This window comes from Dipodomys spectabilis, unplaced genomic scaffold (genome assembly GCF_019054845.1).
Source record: "Dipodomys spectabilis isolate Male_0828 unplaced genomic scaffold, ASM1905484v1 ptg000050l, whole genome shotgun sequence".
In the NCBI taxonomy this organism is placed as follows: Eukaryota; Metazoa; Chordata; class Mammalia; order Rodentia; family Heteromyidae; genus Dipodomys; species Dipodomys spectabilis.
This window is the reverse complement of record NW_024870727.1, coordinates 2257207-2273414: the sequence shown is the minus strand read 5'-3', so window position 1 is coordinate 2273414 and position 16208 is coordinate 2257207. Positions and strand designations below refer to the sequence as shown.

At 37.6% G+C, this 16208-nt stretch overlaps 1 long non-coding RNA gene across 1 annotated transcript in view; it reads left to right on the top strand.

Annotated features, from left to right (window-relative positions):
- Positions 1 to 16208, top strand: part of LOC122107296 — a 44530-nt gene that overhangs the window by 25715 nt on the left and 2607 nt on the right. Inside the window, exon 4 of the long non-coding RNA XR_006147327.1 lies at positions 15704 to 15912. This is a non-coding gene — a long non-coding RNA (uncharacterized LOC122107296). The remainder of the gene's footprint in view (positions 1 to 15703; positions 15913 to 16208) is intronic.

The following is a 16208-nucleotide window of genomic DNA, read 5'->3' as shown; positions in this document are numbered from 1 at the left end:
TGTAGCAGTAAAACGACTTTCCTGCCATCAGGAGAAACATGTGCTCTGAATTATTTTAAAGCTGTAAAGACAGATCTGCAATGTGTGTCTGACAGTTCTCTGTTTTTATCAGCTCCATTCAGAATCCCAGCCATTCCTGGAAACGCTGGGGGAAGGGGAAAGAAGCAGAGAACAAATACAGGCTCAATTCCTCTGAGGGCTTACATAATTAGTCAGCATAAATTAAAGCCATAAACTCTACCATCCAAACACAATAGAACTGTCCACAGATTTCTGAATAGTTAGATTCCTATTTTGAGAGCTTGTTCAGTGCCAGAAACTTATTCTCAGCTAATTCAGGGGTTCTGCCCTCACGTTCCCTGGAGTGATGTCTCAGCATTTTGAGGAGGTGCTGACATGTTGGTGTGGGGAGAGAGCAGGGAGGGAGAGGCATTTGGTGCTCAGCATTACCTGATTCCAAACTTCAAAGTGAAGTGCTTCAGCTTATGGATACTCGACCCAACTCAATGGCCCCTTGAGCCATTCACCAAATCTTCCTGTTACCTTTGGTCAGTTTTCATCTCTTCAGCTCAACAGGGTGTGGGAGGCAATAGGGACTATTGACCCATCCTTCAGGGGACCTCACTGTTTCCTTCAGTAGACTGGGTAGGGGCCGCTGGTGGTGTCCTTCCTCTTTCAGCTCCTCTCAGGTCATCATGCCTCAGTAAACTTACTCATCCTCACCGAGTTTTTGAGGCAGTAGTCATCATTTGCCAAGAAGAAAAGCCAAGTGCTTCCCAGAACCACACAGGACAAGTAGTGGAGCACAACCTGCTTTCCAATCCATGTGACCCCTTCTTTGTAGCAACCACCCATCCAACTTGGGCCTCCATTTCTCATAAGCCTCTGTTGATGATCAGAAGATAAAGTCTGTTCTCTCCATGTGTTATCTGTGTACGGACCCAGACAGCCCCTAATAGGCTGTATGGCTTCTCTAGGGCAAAAATCACTCACATTTCTCTATCTCCCATCCATGATCACCAGTTTGCCCTCAGGATTTTTATTTTGATCTATGATTGATTATAATAAAAAAGAAAAATTAGTAAATGCATGAGTACTCCCCCCCTGTCACTATGTGTCTATTTGTGCAGTTGTGCTGCGATCAGGGTAGTTAGATTTATGTGGATTTATGTGGATTGGGCATCATGCAGATTGGGCAGTGATCTGGCAAGCTTACTCTCTGATTCTTCCTACAAACGCCACTACCCTATTTCCCCACACCTTGCCTTTCTGGTTTCCCAGGTTTCTGGCTCTGGGACTGGATGTCAATTGTAGGGTTCCATTTTTACAATGACAAGATGAGCCATTTGCTTATCGCATTGACTGTGGGATCCCTCATTGCCCATTTGTAAGACTGGATCTCGACTGTGAGTGTTACTTTGTCACTCATAGCACCTGAGCCTGGAACAGAGTGCCTGTTCCCGCATCAGCCTCTCCTGTTCTCACTGGCTAGGAGATGATTCTTCTCTCCGTCATCTGCAGGGACAGAAGGATTGTTATGGTGAGGGTAGCTGGCTCTGAAAAAATACCTAATTTCTAGTCTGACCAGATAAGCACAGATAAATCAAATTTAAAAAAAATCTAAGATGAAAACCTGTAGCAAAAAGGAGAAAATGATATATTTTCTTATGTGTTCTATGACAGCTAGCTAATATCACAAGGATAATTCCCACAGAGTTGTCAGGTTTATTGGTGGTTTTAAGGGACAGAAATACAGTTCTAATTAATTGAAGCAAAAGAAGAGAACTAATGTTCTTACGTAACTGAGAAATCTAGGCCTTCAGGCACAGCAGGATCCAGGTCTTGTCCATCTCCTTCTAAGCAGCCAACTCTTTCTCTCTTTGATTTGGCACTCAATGACTCCTGGCTTAGGTGGATGTTTTTCTCAGAAGTTCAGAAGCAGAAAAATCCTTTCTCTCTCAGCATCCAATATAGTTGCAGAAAAACAAACAACCCCTCCCCACTATAAAACTCTGTGTAGTTTTGTTAAGGGTGAGTCTATGTCTGGTCTCCTGAGAACCAGTGGCCTTCCCTGTGATTACTGACTCAGGATCCTGTGACCACAAGGCTTTGCCACACACTCCCTCACTAAGGGAAAGCAGATTCCAAAGTGGACCAATGTAAGGAAGGTCAAAATATTCAACAAATGCCCTGTGTTTGGCAACTCAGTTTATGAATTCATAGGGTATTTGAGAATGGCACTTCCCAGCATTGTGTAGTCTGCAACTCGGAAAACATACCACAGAGATGCTGCAAAGAAAGGAATTAAATTAGCAACTTTATTAAATTGTCACATAAATTATACAATTTTCTTGAAAAAATTAAGTTGAAGGCTTACTTGTTTATGTATCTGTAGATTAAAATTCAAACTAGCAGCAGTAGACTTGGGGCCTAACTTGGACCTGCATGTTCTCATATGTAATGCATATATGCATATAGGGTATCAGATTGATTCTCTGCAAAGCAGCTTTCTGATTCCAAGGATAAAAATTATATAAGCACCAGAATCCAAAGGCTTTTTAAAATTTCAAACAGCTCTTAACATTTTGACAAGTTAAGCACAAATGAGTCATAAATGTACAGATTAAATTTCCCTTGGAATACAGATGGGTTTAAACTAGAGAAGAAAAAGTGGTCGACCAAACACATGCTTAGTATGCTGAGTCAACAACTTTCAAGACCTAGCCTACTGTTTGAAAACTATAAGTACACCGTAATAAAACCACAAATGTGACTATTTCCATATTCCAGAGTCTGCCTCCATTTCGGAGGGAAAAAACATTTAATAAGAATGTTTAAAAAGGAAGTCTCTTCCTCTAATTAGTGGTTATTCTGAGCTGGCATTGTATGCCTTGTTCCTGGAGTTTCTCTATTTCATCTTTTATAGTTAAATGAAAACATGAACTGACTGACTAGGACCATGCCTTTGAACACAGATCATAGCACTTACAGAACAGGAGCACTTGTTACTTGGGTCACTAAGTGAAAACCATTGACAAGAAACACTTCTAGAAGGTGAGAAAAATAAATTGACCAGCTACGTATTTCAGATTCTTTAATAATGTGATGCAGCTGTGCCTGAATGTATTGAGAAAGCCATTAGTAGGGTAAAAAAAAAAAAAAGAATTCATGATAGCTACCTAGTGCTAGTGTCTCACACCTGTAATCCTAGATACTCAGGAGGCTGAGATCTGAGGTTTGCAGTTCGAAGCCAGCCTGTACAGGAAAGTCTCTGAGATTCTTATCTCAACAAACCACTCAGAAAAGGCCAGAAGTAGTGCTAGCCTTGAACAAAGCAAGCTCAGAGACAGAGCCTAGGCTCAGTGTTTAAGCCTCAAGACTGAAAAAAAAAAGTCATCATAGTCAAATAAGGAGACTGAGGTACTAAGTCCCTGAAGTAGAAAGAGCTGTGTGTTTCTGGAAGATTCTCATTGGATAAAAAGGAAAGGTATTTATCAACTAATTGTTGACCTGGGGCAAAATGAAGGATTGAAACCTCAAAGGAACAGACAAGAGACAACCAGGGAAGTGACTAGGCCAAGAGTAATGTTGCTCAAGGAATACAACTAAAGAAAGACATGTTGTGCCCAGGTGACAGGACCCCCACCAAGAAGACCACCGAGAGTCAGACTTTACAGCTGTTTTAAGGTTTTATTTAGACGGGCTGCAGCTCGGGCCTCATCCTACACTCCAACACAGTGGAGCCTAGGAGGAGAGCCTCTAGATAAAGATTTGCAGGGCTTATAAAGGTACACAACCAACCAGGTGTTTGGATTACCAACACGTGTTGCTCTGCTAAACAGAATTTGCTGATCTTAAACAAGCAACAAGTGGTCACTGCCTCAAAACTTTAACCCTTCAGACATTAAACCAAAAACCCCTTTTCTTGGTGGCAGACAGAATTTTTCAGTGATGGAGTATAATCTAATTAAGGTATAAATAAGAACAGGCAAGTCTGATTTTGTATTAGCCGAGAGAAAAAAAAAGAAATATTGAGACTAAATGCCTACCTGAGAAGGATTTGAGGGACAGGATCTATACTCAATGACTTCAACCTTACTTAAAATTTTCAGGATCACCTTGGAGATCAGGCTGACTCCTCTTTACATTTCCCAAGCAACCATCCACTAGGACTCTTGTGATTTTGATTGTGCCTATTTGAGGTAGAAATAGATATTAAAAAGAAATGAAATAGAATTCACTCCAAACAAATAACAATCAAACATTCATTTTGGACTCTATAAGATAACCTAAAGATATTGTTTATTTCTAGATTTTGGTTCAGAAAGGTAAAAATCTCACTAACTATATTCCTTTTCTTTTCTTTCATTGACTTTCTTTTTCCTTTGCCTTACCTCATTTCCTTCCCTTCTGATTTTCCTTTTGTTTCCCTCTTCTCTCCTTTGTTAAAAAAGTTCTCCTTTCCTCTCACCTTCCTTTCCCCTCCCCTCTCTTCCTTTTGTCATAAAATTGTTATAAAAAAAACTCAGTGGTAAAAAATCATCTACCTTTGCTTGGCCTTGTTCCTTGAATTCTTAGAACTGCCATGAAGAATACAGAACTGTGCTATTAAATAGTGTGTAACTAAAGGAGATGGACTTTGTAATACATAAAGGAACCATTGTAAAAAATATATCTAATTGTAATCTTGAAGCAGGCAAATAGCTCCATTTCTTTGGATTTTTTGAATACGTTGAAGATGCTCTTGAAAGGAATCCACTTGCTCAGATAGCCAGACAGCCACATGTAGGCTCAGGAAATACTTACCTTTAAAATATTTGAGCAAAACTCAATTGACACCCTTTGGTAGAATAAACAGAACCTTTGCCATATATGAGACCTGATAGAGCTAAATTTAAATCTTACTTTATTACCCACTAACTCTGAGGTAACTAGAAATTCAGTTGCTTCATCTGTAAAAAAAGAACAATAATGATATTGGAAGACCAGTATTGAAAGAGCTATTCTAAATAAATTGGCAACTACTGGGCAGGCATTCAGCAAAGGCTGGGTTTCTGTCCCTCTTCTTCTCGTCCAAGTTTTTTCACTTGTAGAAAGTATTTTTCTTGTTCACTGTGCTGGTCAACTCTCTGTCAATGTAAAAAAATACCCATGAGAATCGACCTAAGAGGATGAAAGCATATTGTGGCTCATAGTTTGGGGAGTTTCAGTGAACTCTTGGTGGCTTTGTTGCCCAGGGCCTGTGGCACTTACGTGATTGTAGAAGTACATTAAAGAAGAGATTGATCAGGAACCAGCAACAGGATATCCTTTCCAAAGGCACACTCCCAGTGACCAAATCCCTTCCAGTAGGCCCCGCCTACTCATGCTCCCACCACCTTTAATGATGCCATGGACCGGAACAAAATCTTTAACACATGGCCTCTAGGGAACATTTAAAATTCAAAGTTTTAGGGCCAAAAGTGGCTCAGGATAGTGACTGGCCTATCAAGTATGAGGTCCTGAGTTCAAACCCTAGTGCCACAATAAATAAATAAGTAACTAACTAAATAAATAAATAATAAGAGCCAAACCTTGGGCAGCTAGTGTTTTCTAAGAGCTCAAATATTCACTCAGGTTCTGTGAATATAAAAGGACTTCTCCAAACAACCATTTAACAAGCTGCTCCACGAAAGCATCTAAAACAGAGGATTTATTTCTTTTAAAGAGCGCAAGGATTTAGCAACAGAAGTGTTTTCCAGCAATGGTTTAAAAATGGTTAGGAGGCCAAATAGTCTAAGGTCTATTCCAGCTCTAAAATTCTATGGTTTCATGAAATTGAGGCAGCAGCTGCAAACCAAGGCAGGGTTTAAAGACTAAGAAAGGATTCATGCTGGGCTGGTTGCTCAGCATCTTGAGGATTTGATTAAAAGCCACTATACTCCAATGTTGGCTTTGGGATTGGAAGAACATGTTCCCACTTTGTTAGACACTGAAAGTTCATTTGTCTGCTAGTCTATTTGAATGGAGAGTACCTACTAGCTAAACAGACTGGCAAGCAGTCTGACGAAAGCAAGCATGCCTACAAACCCATTCCTGGCCTCTAGATTGCTGATTGCCATTGTCTTTATGAGATAATTTAGCTCCATGTAAGTTTAGATGTCTTTGTAAAAAATATTATAAAGCTATTTAATCTGAAAAATAAGAATCCTCAGGGAAATGCAAACGCAGATACTGAGATAAAAATGGTTTCAATTTTTCTATAAAACTCTCATTTTTATTCAGATGAATTTCTAAATTGACTTGTACATAACTTCATTTTACAATGCTTACATTATTTGAAACAACTTATTCCAAGTGCGTATATCAACATAAGCAGTAAAATGTAAACGCCTAGTATCTAACAATATCTCCTATAAGGAGAGAGAGAGAGAGAGAGTGTGTGTGTGTGTGTGTTTGTGTGTGTGTGTGTGTGCACAAGCACGCTGAGGGGATTTATTTTCCTTTTTTCTGGAGCAGCAGGCTTTTATTTTAAGTTTCATGAAACCCTGAGGATCCATAGACAGGTCTACAGAGTCATTTGAAGTGCAGTACAGTCAGGGTTCAAATGTTAAAAACGCATATGCTCCTCCTCAAAGAGGCCATGACACAGAGCCCTATCTAAAGGTAGAATGTATACATAAAGATAGGGAGAAATCTACACAAGTTGAAAACTACAACTAGCAAAAGAAGATCTGAACTAAGGCTGAAAGGATTTTTTTTATGTGTTCAATTTCAAATCTCTGTTCTTGTGTATAATTTTTCTATACAAAATTTCCTTTTATTTATTATTAATATTCTATTGTGAAAATACTATACAGAGGGGTTACAGTTACATGAGTAATGAATATGTTTCCTATCCAGCATTGTTACTTCCTCCTTTATTTTCCCCTACCATCCCTTTCCTCCCCACCTCCCCAACTCCTTCTCCCCGCCCCCCAAGTTGTAAAGTTCACTTTCAACATAGTGTCTTGTACATCTCATTGTTACAATGGGTCAACCTGTATCCTTGTTTCAGCATTTTGTTATTTCCCTCCCCCTCCCCAAGTTAGAAAAATGTATATACAAGATGCAGGGCACTGGAATCAAATACAGTGAAAACAGGGGTTATAGCATGGGGGAAGATCATACAAAGGAAACAAAAAAAATCACACAGTACATTAAAAACAACAGTGAGAATGTACAAACCTCTTGTGTCCTATCTTGGGTTCATTTTGTTTAGCATCATCTTCTAGGGTCATATGTACATAGCTTTTGACCTTTTCTGCTTGTCTGGTAAGATTATCCCAGATGTATACTAGTTATTGCAAGTAAGTGAAACAATGGGACTTATGTTTCTTTGGGAGTGTCTTACTTCAATTCATATAATTTTTCCAAGTTGTTCCATTTCCTAACAAATTGGGCGATGTCATTCTTTCTGGAGGCATAGAATTCATATATATATATATATATATGTATATGTATATATACATATATATATATATATATATATCACATTTTCTTGAACAATTCATCTACTGAGGGGCATCTGGGTTGATTCCATATCTTAGCTATGGTGAATAATGCTGCTATAAACATAGTTGTGCTGATACCTTAGTATGGCTTTGTTTGTGATCATTTGGGTAAATGGCCAAAAGTGGGATTGCTGGGTCAGAGAGAGCTCTATTTTAAATATGTGTATATATATGTATGTATTCTTTTAAATATATAAATATATGTATACATAAAATATTCATATATACATCATATATACATATTATATACAAGCAGAAAAGTTCTAAAGCTGTGTACATATGACCATAGAAGATGATGCTAAGCAAAATGAACCCCAAGATAGGACACAAGAGGTTTTATCTTTGTTGCTGTTGTTTTAAATGTACTTATAATGTACTATGTGATTTTTTTTGTTTCTTTTGTATGTTCTTCCCCATGGTATAACCCCTGTTTTCACTGTATTTAATTCCGGTGCCCTGCATCTTGTATATACATTTTTCTAATTTGGGGAGGAGAAAGGAAACAACAAAATGCTGAAATAAGGATACACGCTAACTCACTGTAACAATGAGATGTACAAGACACTATGTTGAAAATGAACTTTACAGCTTCGGAGGGGCAGGGAGGGAGGAGTTAGGGAGGTGGGGAGAGAAGGTAGGGTAGGGGGAAAAATAGAGGGGTTAACAATGCTCGATAGGAAATGTACTGTAACCCCTTTGTACAGTATCTTTACTATATATATATATAATTTTTCCTTTTAAATGTGTGTATATATGTGTATGTATTCTTTATATATAAACATATGTCTACATAAAATATACATAATATATATGCATATATGTAGTATATACTATATATATGCATACATGCATAAATGATTAATATGTAGAGACAGATGATAGATAGATGATAGATATTCATGTCAGCATTTTATTTTTAGTTTAGTTTATATTTAAAATTTAAATTATTTTCCGGACCTGGGACTTGAACTCAGAGCTTGGGCACTGTCTCTGTGTTTCTTTGCTCAAGGCTAGCATTCTACCACTTGAGCCATACTGCCACTTTAGGCTTTTTCATTTTTATGAATTACTTAGGAACTGAACCCAGGGCTTCATGAATGCTAGGCAAACACTCTACCACTAAGCCACATTCCTAGCCATTTTATTGTTATTTTTGAAGAGTTATATATAAAATGAACTATGTAACTTGTGAGTAGGAATGGGAGGGGAAAAATGAAGAAGCATTGTACTCATAACCCATCTAAGAAACTGTAATCCCTTAAAAATAATATTAACAGCAAACAAATAAATAAAAGAGTTGTCTTTTCTTTGAGAAACAATTTTCCTTCTGGTTTGGGAGTGTATAGTCTATTGATAAAATGCTGAATGTTTTAAGTTTTTTATTTAGGAGAAACATAAATCCAATAATTTTCATTCTGGAAATTAGGAGAAAAACAGGCTAATTAAATGTCAAGAACAAAGATTCCTAAAGACACTGGGAAATCAAGATAATCTCTGTAAGGGAATAATAGCCATAATTATACAGGCAAAGCAGCATTTTCTAGGTATGTACAGTGTACCAGCTTCTGGCTTTAACACATGTGAAGGGATTGAAATCTTACAGCTATAACAGTGCTCCCAAATGTTTTTGCTATTTGAAAAAGAAACAACATAATTTTAGGGTGACAACAGAGTCTCTTACTCCAACCTGAATAGTAAAATTAAGATTTGGTTAAGCAATACGAAAGAGTATTCAAAATTAATGAGGAAAGTACTTACTTGATTATGCCATATGAATTGAGATATTTTGGAATATCCTCATTTAGTTCATTATTGAGTCGTTATTGTGTTAAAAAAAAACTGTGAGTGCATAAAATGATAAAAATGTTTCCACCTTTCATGATAGTCTAGAAAGGAAGATATCTACAATTATAATATGCAATATCTATTGTTATATCTATGTAATACATATAATTATAGGTATAATTGCAGTATATACTACTATGTATTATATAATTCAATGAAATATAAATATATAATTTACTTAAAGCAACTATATGTATGTATATATATAATTACTACTTGCATAAGTTGTACAACTAAGTTTTCCTGGGTATGTATAGAAGAAAACTACTTGCTGGGAAGGTGGCTCAGTGGTAGAGCCCTTGCCTTGCATGCCTGAGGCCCTGGGTTCGGTTCCTCAGCACCACATAAGCAAAAAGAAAAATGCCAGAAGTGGCGCTATGGCTCAAGTGGTAGAGCGCTAGCCTTGAGCTGAAGAGCTGAGGGACAGCGCCCAGGCCCAGAGTTCAGGCCCCACGACTGGACCCCCTCCCCCGAAAAAAGAAGAAAACTACTTGATTTATGTAAAAAAAACAAAAGACAAAAAATAAACACCAGTTGATGTTTATATGAATATAAAGAAAAGCACTCAAACTTGCTGTGGACATTTGGAAGGGGAATATAGAGGGAGATATTTTAGATCAGTGATACGTATGCTCACAAAGAGAATTATGGGATCCCAGCCTGTTCTCTCTTTCTGCTTCCTGGTCATGAAGTAGAGGTTTTCTGCAGCATGCATTCCTACAGTGATGTGCTACTCTTGCTATATGCTCAAAGTCATGGGGTTAATTTATCTTAGACTCTAACGCCCAGAACCCATAATGTTCCATGAGCCCCAAGAACTTTTTTTTTAATAAAAACACCTACTTTTAGAAAATAGTCAATCAGTGTTAAACTAGAAATAGAAAAAAAAAATATAAGGCAAGAGTACACTAAATATTCATAGTGATTTTTTTGTAGAGGTAGAAGTATGATTAACTCTCTTTTTTCCTATGTACTTTTCAGAATAAGTCTAAATTTCTTGTATACTTTTACTGTTTAAAATATAAAAATTATTTCAAAGGGTACAAAGAAAGGAAAAAGAAGATAAGAAAGCACGGAGGAAATAAGGAAAGGATAGACAAAGATGGGAGGGAGCAAAATTATGTTTGGAAAAGGTATTTTTCTTTTTGCCTCTGATATTGGCTCTTTAAGCCATAAGCCATAACTGCTGCTTCTGAATTCTGAGGGTTGTCAACTTGTTTCCAAATGTACTCGAGATGAATGCATCCACAAGTGAAGAAAGATTAAGGTCTGCAGGAAATGAACAGATACCTTACGTAAGTCATTTATAGGAAAACGAGCTTTGATGGAAATGATACAGCAAATAGGAGAGAAAACTCACAACTGTTGGCCTGTTTAGAGGCAACTACAAGTCTATGTGAGGTGTTAGAGTCAGAAGAAGAAAAGATGAGGATGGCGGAGAGACCGGGGCAGAGAAGGGGCTGGTAGAGAGTCTGGCTGTCATGCCATGAGATTGAAGAGGTGGCAGGTCAGTAGGCTAAGGTCGAAGTTGCTCAAACGATGGTCTGAGCCACCTGCTGGAAGGATTCCTACTGGTATTATTGGTCCCATCAAGGTTTTGTTGCCAAGCCACAGCTTCTAAATGGAGACTCAAAGTACTCTTACTAGGTTTTACCTTTGAGCGAGGTGGCTTTTCAAAGAGGTTCAGCCCCTCCACAGAGCTCCCATCTTCTGCTCACAGTACATAGCCCTTCAGGTACTTGGAATCCAGTGTTAGCCATGTCCCCAGGATTGCTGCAGTTGCTGTGCCCCATGCCTCCAGCTAGGATCCTGGAAATAAATACCCTGAATCACGGACTGTTTTCACACAGTATATGGGCTATAATGTATAAAAATTAAGGTATTTTCAGAAAAATTGAGCTTTCTGAATGTTTTAGCATTAATGCTAATTTGTTAACATCAACTATAACTATCATGTTAATAGTATATTAATATATTCACATCATATGTATGTATTGATGCAATATTAACATATTCTAACATTAATTAATGTTAATAAGTCCCAACTCCTACAGAATGACATAGGTTGATGATGAGCAATGACCTGTAGTCTCTCCTTTTCTTCTCTCTGTATGACTGGAATATTTGCCAAAAGGATTATTATGTCTACAGCTAAAAAACAGACACTTGGGAACAAGCACTCTCTTATTGCTTAGGATGCCATGTTTGCCATTGACCTCTGGATCTCTAATAATATTGAGGCCCATGAAAACAATGAGCTGAGCAGGACACCATGCTGAACAGAGCTGTGCAGAAAAAGAAAATGAATCCAGGGACAATGTTGAATTTTGTCAATTTGTAGAATTAACCTGCCCCAGAGTCATAGCTTCTTGTTAAATAAGATAATATATTTTTTTCCTGAGTTGCACTTTCTTTTCTTAGTTCAACATCTCGAGAGGCATTTAGTTTGCCATGAGCATATCTTGCAATCACCGTTGGCCAGGGGCAGTCTTGATATAGCTGTCATTTCCTGTGCATGTGTCAACTTCATTGTTATTTTCTGTGATATGATTGACAACTGGAGGCTCTTGATTGTTCAATCAACACACCACTGAAGTGGAGTAAAGATTTTGTTCACTGTCTGAGAACCTTTTATTGACATCCCCTGAAAAGATAAAGAAGACACCATTATTAAAACTTCCATAATGATAATACTAACTGCTTAGGAGGCTGAGATCTGAGGATCACAAATAAGCTCAATAAGACAAATTCGAGACTAATTTCCAAGTAAGCACACACACACACAAAAACAGGGGTAGCAGTGTAGCTCAAGAGGTAAAGCAGCAAACTCAACCCAAAACATTAAGCCAGAATAAGAGGTCCTGAGTTCAAGCCTTAGTACTCACATACATGCACACACAGACACACACACACACACACACACACACACACCAAAAACAAAATATGTGTTGGATTCTGGTGGATCATTCTTGTAATTCTAGCTACTCATAAGGCTGAGATTAAAGGATCTCAATTTGAAGACAGCCTAGACAGAAGAGTCTGGGACATTCCATCTCCAATTAATCAGCAAGGTGATGGATTGGTAATGTGGCTCAAGTGGCATAGTGCCAGCTATAACAAGAAAGCCAAGTGAGAGCACAAGGTCCCTGAGTTCAACTCTCAGTATTGGCAACAAGCAAAAAGAAAATCCTGCATAATGAGTGTTGTTGTCTAGGTGAAAAGCCAAGAGGCAAGTGTATGTGACTTTTTAAGGAATGTTAACAAATGTTTTTATCGTTAAGAACAATTCTGAGTGGAAAAAAAACATGGGTATTGTGGCTCTAAATTTAAAAAAAGACTAACAATTCCGATTTGAATGTGATCGTGTTTCATGAATGCAAAGCACAATGTTTGATGGTTGTAGATAAAAATTTATGATATAGTATTTATATGACAAATACATATCTAAATATTTACCTAAACAAATCAAGATACAGTGTACACATAATCTCCTTTGTTAAATTGCAAAAAAAAATTCAATACATACCTAAAATTACAAAAAGTAAGGGAAGGGAAGGGGTGGATTGGGCAGCGTGGGTGAGAAGAGGTGTCAATGATGAAGAAGCACTGTATTAACAAGCTGGTTTCAGAAATAGCAAGTCCTTTTTACAACTACTTAAGGTAATAAAAATATTCAAAATAGACATTTATGAAATATTTATCTGACTATATATCTATGTATCTAAACACTTCTTACAATTCTCTTTTAATAGGTATAAGTACCTAGAGAGCACTACATAAATTTAATTAGTGATGTTTTTATTTTTCTTGCTGGTATCTTGGTATCTTACACTGGATCAGATCAAGAGTAAATGCCTTATTGTTTTAAGTAAGGACTTTCAATGTCTTGCAAGCAAAGCTTTCACAATGACATAACATGCAGTTTTATGGATATTCTATAGACACTCATCTTCCGAGCTCTCTACAGGAAGAGAGGTAGAATAGGTTAATGTCCTTGAGATATGTGAATCTAAGCTTGCTATCTGCCTACTTCTTAAGCAGACACAGGTACAACTAAAAGCAGAGCTGACTTCTTGTAAGAATCTAGTGGGTTGAGTGAGCAAGAAACTTCTAGCTCTTTGAGCAAAGAAGATATCTCTAGCACCCTCCTTTCTGCAGAGGTAGGCCTCTACTCCATAACTATTAGTTATGCTCATGTGTTAATGATCAGTATCTTCTGGAAATGAAAATGTGCCAGTCTTATCCCTAAGAGACTTCTTAATTAACCTACTGGTGCTCTTAGCTACAGAGTTAACTCTTGTCTCAGCAATGAGTTATCTGGGTTCTTTTGTCCTTCCCTACTCTTTTTATTCTCTCTGACTATTAGAGATCAGGATGCTCCTTGATGAGCTCATCATAATTTCCTGAAGTAAGCAAGTATTTGAGAAACTGCCCATGGCACATTGTTCCATTGCTTAAACTTGCTGCTGACTCTTATCCCTTAACAATAGCCTTAATTACACCAGCCATTTATTCTAAAACTCTTACCTTTCCTTTTGATGTGTTTCATCCTCAGAGACAAGATTAGTGGCCTCCCTTTGGAGAAGAAGCTTGCAGCATTTTTCTGGGAGCAGAAATCTTTCCTACTCTTCCAATCAAGCATGGTCTAGTGGTTCACACCTGTGGACTATTGGCTACCACGTGGTGCTGTTTCCCCAAGAAGTTGTGGATGACAGGCAGTTCCACCCCTGTGAGAACTTCTTACTGCCTATTGTATGAATTCTTCTTTTGGAAAGCTCGAATAAAATGTTGTTTTTAAGAAAGAATTACAGTTGGTTAAACTTAGTGTCGTGACTCTGTATGTGTGTGTGTGTGTGTGTGTGTGTGTGTAAGAATAGTTTCTGGCTTGGGGACTGTAGTGTTTCTTTTCTTGTGAGTTAGATGTTTCCTTATTCATTCAAGTGTTTGTTGTAGTGTTAATATCCTTCAGAGAACACATCCTGCTGACTTTCTTGGCTTTAGTAGTACTTGCATTTCCTTCCAAAATGACTTAGTTGAATTTTATTATTGTTGAAGGAGTGAGGCTTTGATTTAATTTTAACTTTTGAGGCAAGATTGTGCTATATAATCCAGGCTGGCCTAGAACTCTCAGTCCTTTTGCTTTGTCTACTGAATGCTGGGATTACAGTCCAGCACCATATATACCTTACTTAATGTTAGCTCTAATATTTAAATTTCTTTGCCTATTTTGCCTCTTCTATAGTGCATGTGGACTGCTATTTTTATTTTTGCTATGCTCATCTCTTAGAAGAAACCGTATTTGTTTCCCAAAATGAAAAAAAAAATGTACTTATACAGGATCTTGAACTCAGGACCTTAAAGCTGTCCCTGAGCTGCTTTTGCTCAAGGCTATCACTCTACCATTTGAACCACAGCTCCACTTCCAGCTTTTATTTCCAAGTAGATTAAAGGAGATAAGAGTCTCTGGCTTTTCCTGCCTTGTCAGGTCTCAGCCTCTTGAGTAGCTGGAATTACAGGAATGAGTGCCTGGCACCTGGTAATGAACCTTTCTTGCAATTGAAACCTCTGTTATTTCTGCTAAGAGTTGATCTAGTTTGGAAGACTGGATAGTCACCAATATCCTATCAGCTTTCTGACTCACTTATGGTACCTCAGCTTCTCTACTTCAGTGCTTCCTATGTCCTCACAAGATGACAACTTCTATTTATTGAGTGTACATTTTTTGTTACTGGGCCTGCCCTGAGTGTTTTATAGATAGAATCCTGCTTAATCTTTCAATCTATCTTTAAAGGTAATTATTATTCTCTTTATTTTAAAACGTAAGGAAACCAGAGACCAAAGTAACTAGGCAACTAGCCTGAGGTTAGCCAGCCAAATTGTGACTAAAGCTGTAATATGAAAAAGCCCCTCTTGTTATGAAAATCACATTTAGAATCTCATTGAAGGCATGTTATTTTTTTCCCAATTAAATTTTCTCCCAAATTTTGAATCAGCGTATTTTTTGTCCGAATTGTGCCAAAAGTGTTTGGATTTAATGAGAAATTGTTTAATATTCTGAGTGAAAATTTTGGCTGTAGGCCAGATTTTCCTGGTACAAGATGAAACCGGAAAAGCTCTCTTACGTAAGAGAGCCACATGAGATAATTCTATTTCTTTAAGTTTCTGATGATTCAACCAAACCTAACTTACACAGGAGGACATAAAAATGCTAACAAAATAGATCTGATCAACTAGTGAGTTTTGTCAAAAATGCTTTGAAACCATTTTTTAAAGCAATAAACACCAACAAGCTTTGTTAAATCCTTTCACATTCTCTTTATCTCCAGGAAGGGAGCTGCTTGTGCCTGCCATGATTCCTGAGATCCAGGAGTATTCAGAGGTCTTCTGGATTTGCACCACAGACTGTTTCAAGATGGCAAAATGAGGGGATAATTCATTCTAGGATCAATGTGCTTCCAGATGAGATTTACTCCCAAATATTCTGAACTCTCTCCATAAGGAGGAAGCAAAATCAGAGAAGAATTCTTTAACCCAGGTACCCTATGAAACAATCAACTAATACATTAGGAAGAGAAAGGAGGGAAATTTTACGTGGCCTTTAACAAATTTACTCATTATCTCTTTTTTAAAAAATTTATTTATTTTTTATTGTGAAAATACCGTACAGAGGGGTTTCAATTACATGGGCAAGGTAATGAGTATATTTCTTATCAAGCATTGTTACCTCCTCCTTTGTTTCCCCTTCCCATCCCTTCACATCCCCCTACCCCCATCCCCCCCTTGTCCTCCCCTCATTATCTCTTTAATATTTTCTGGGCTATGAACAATGAT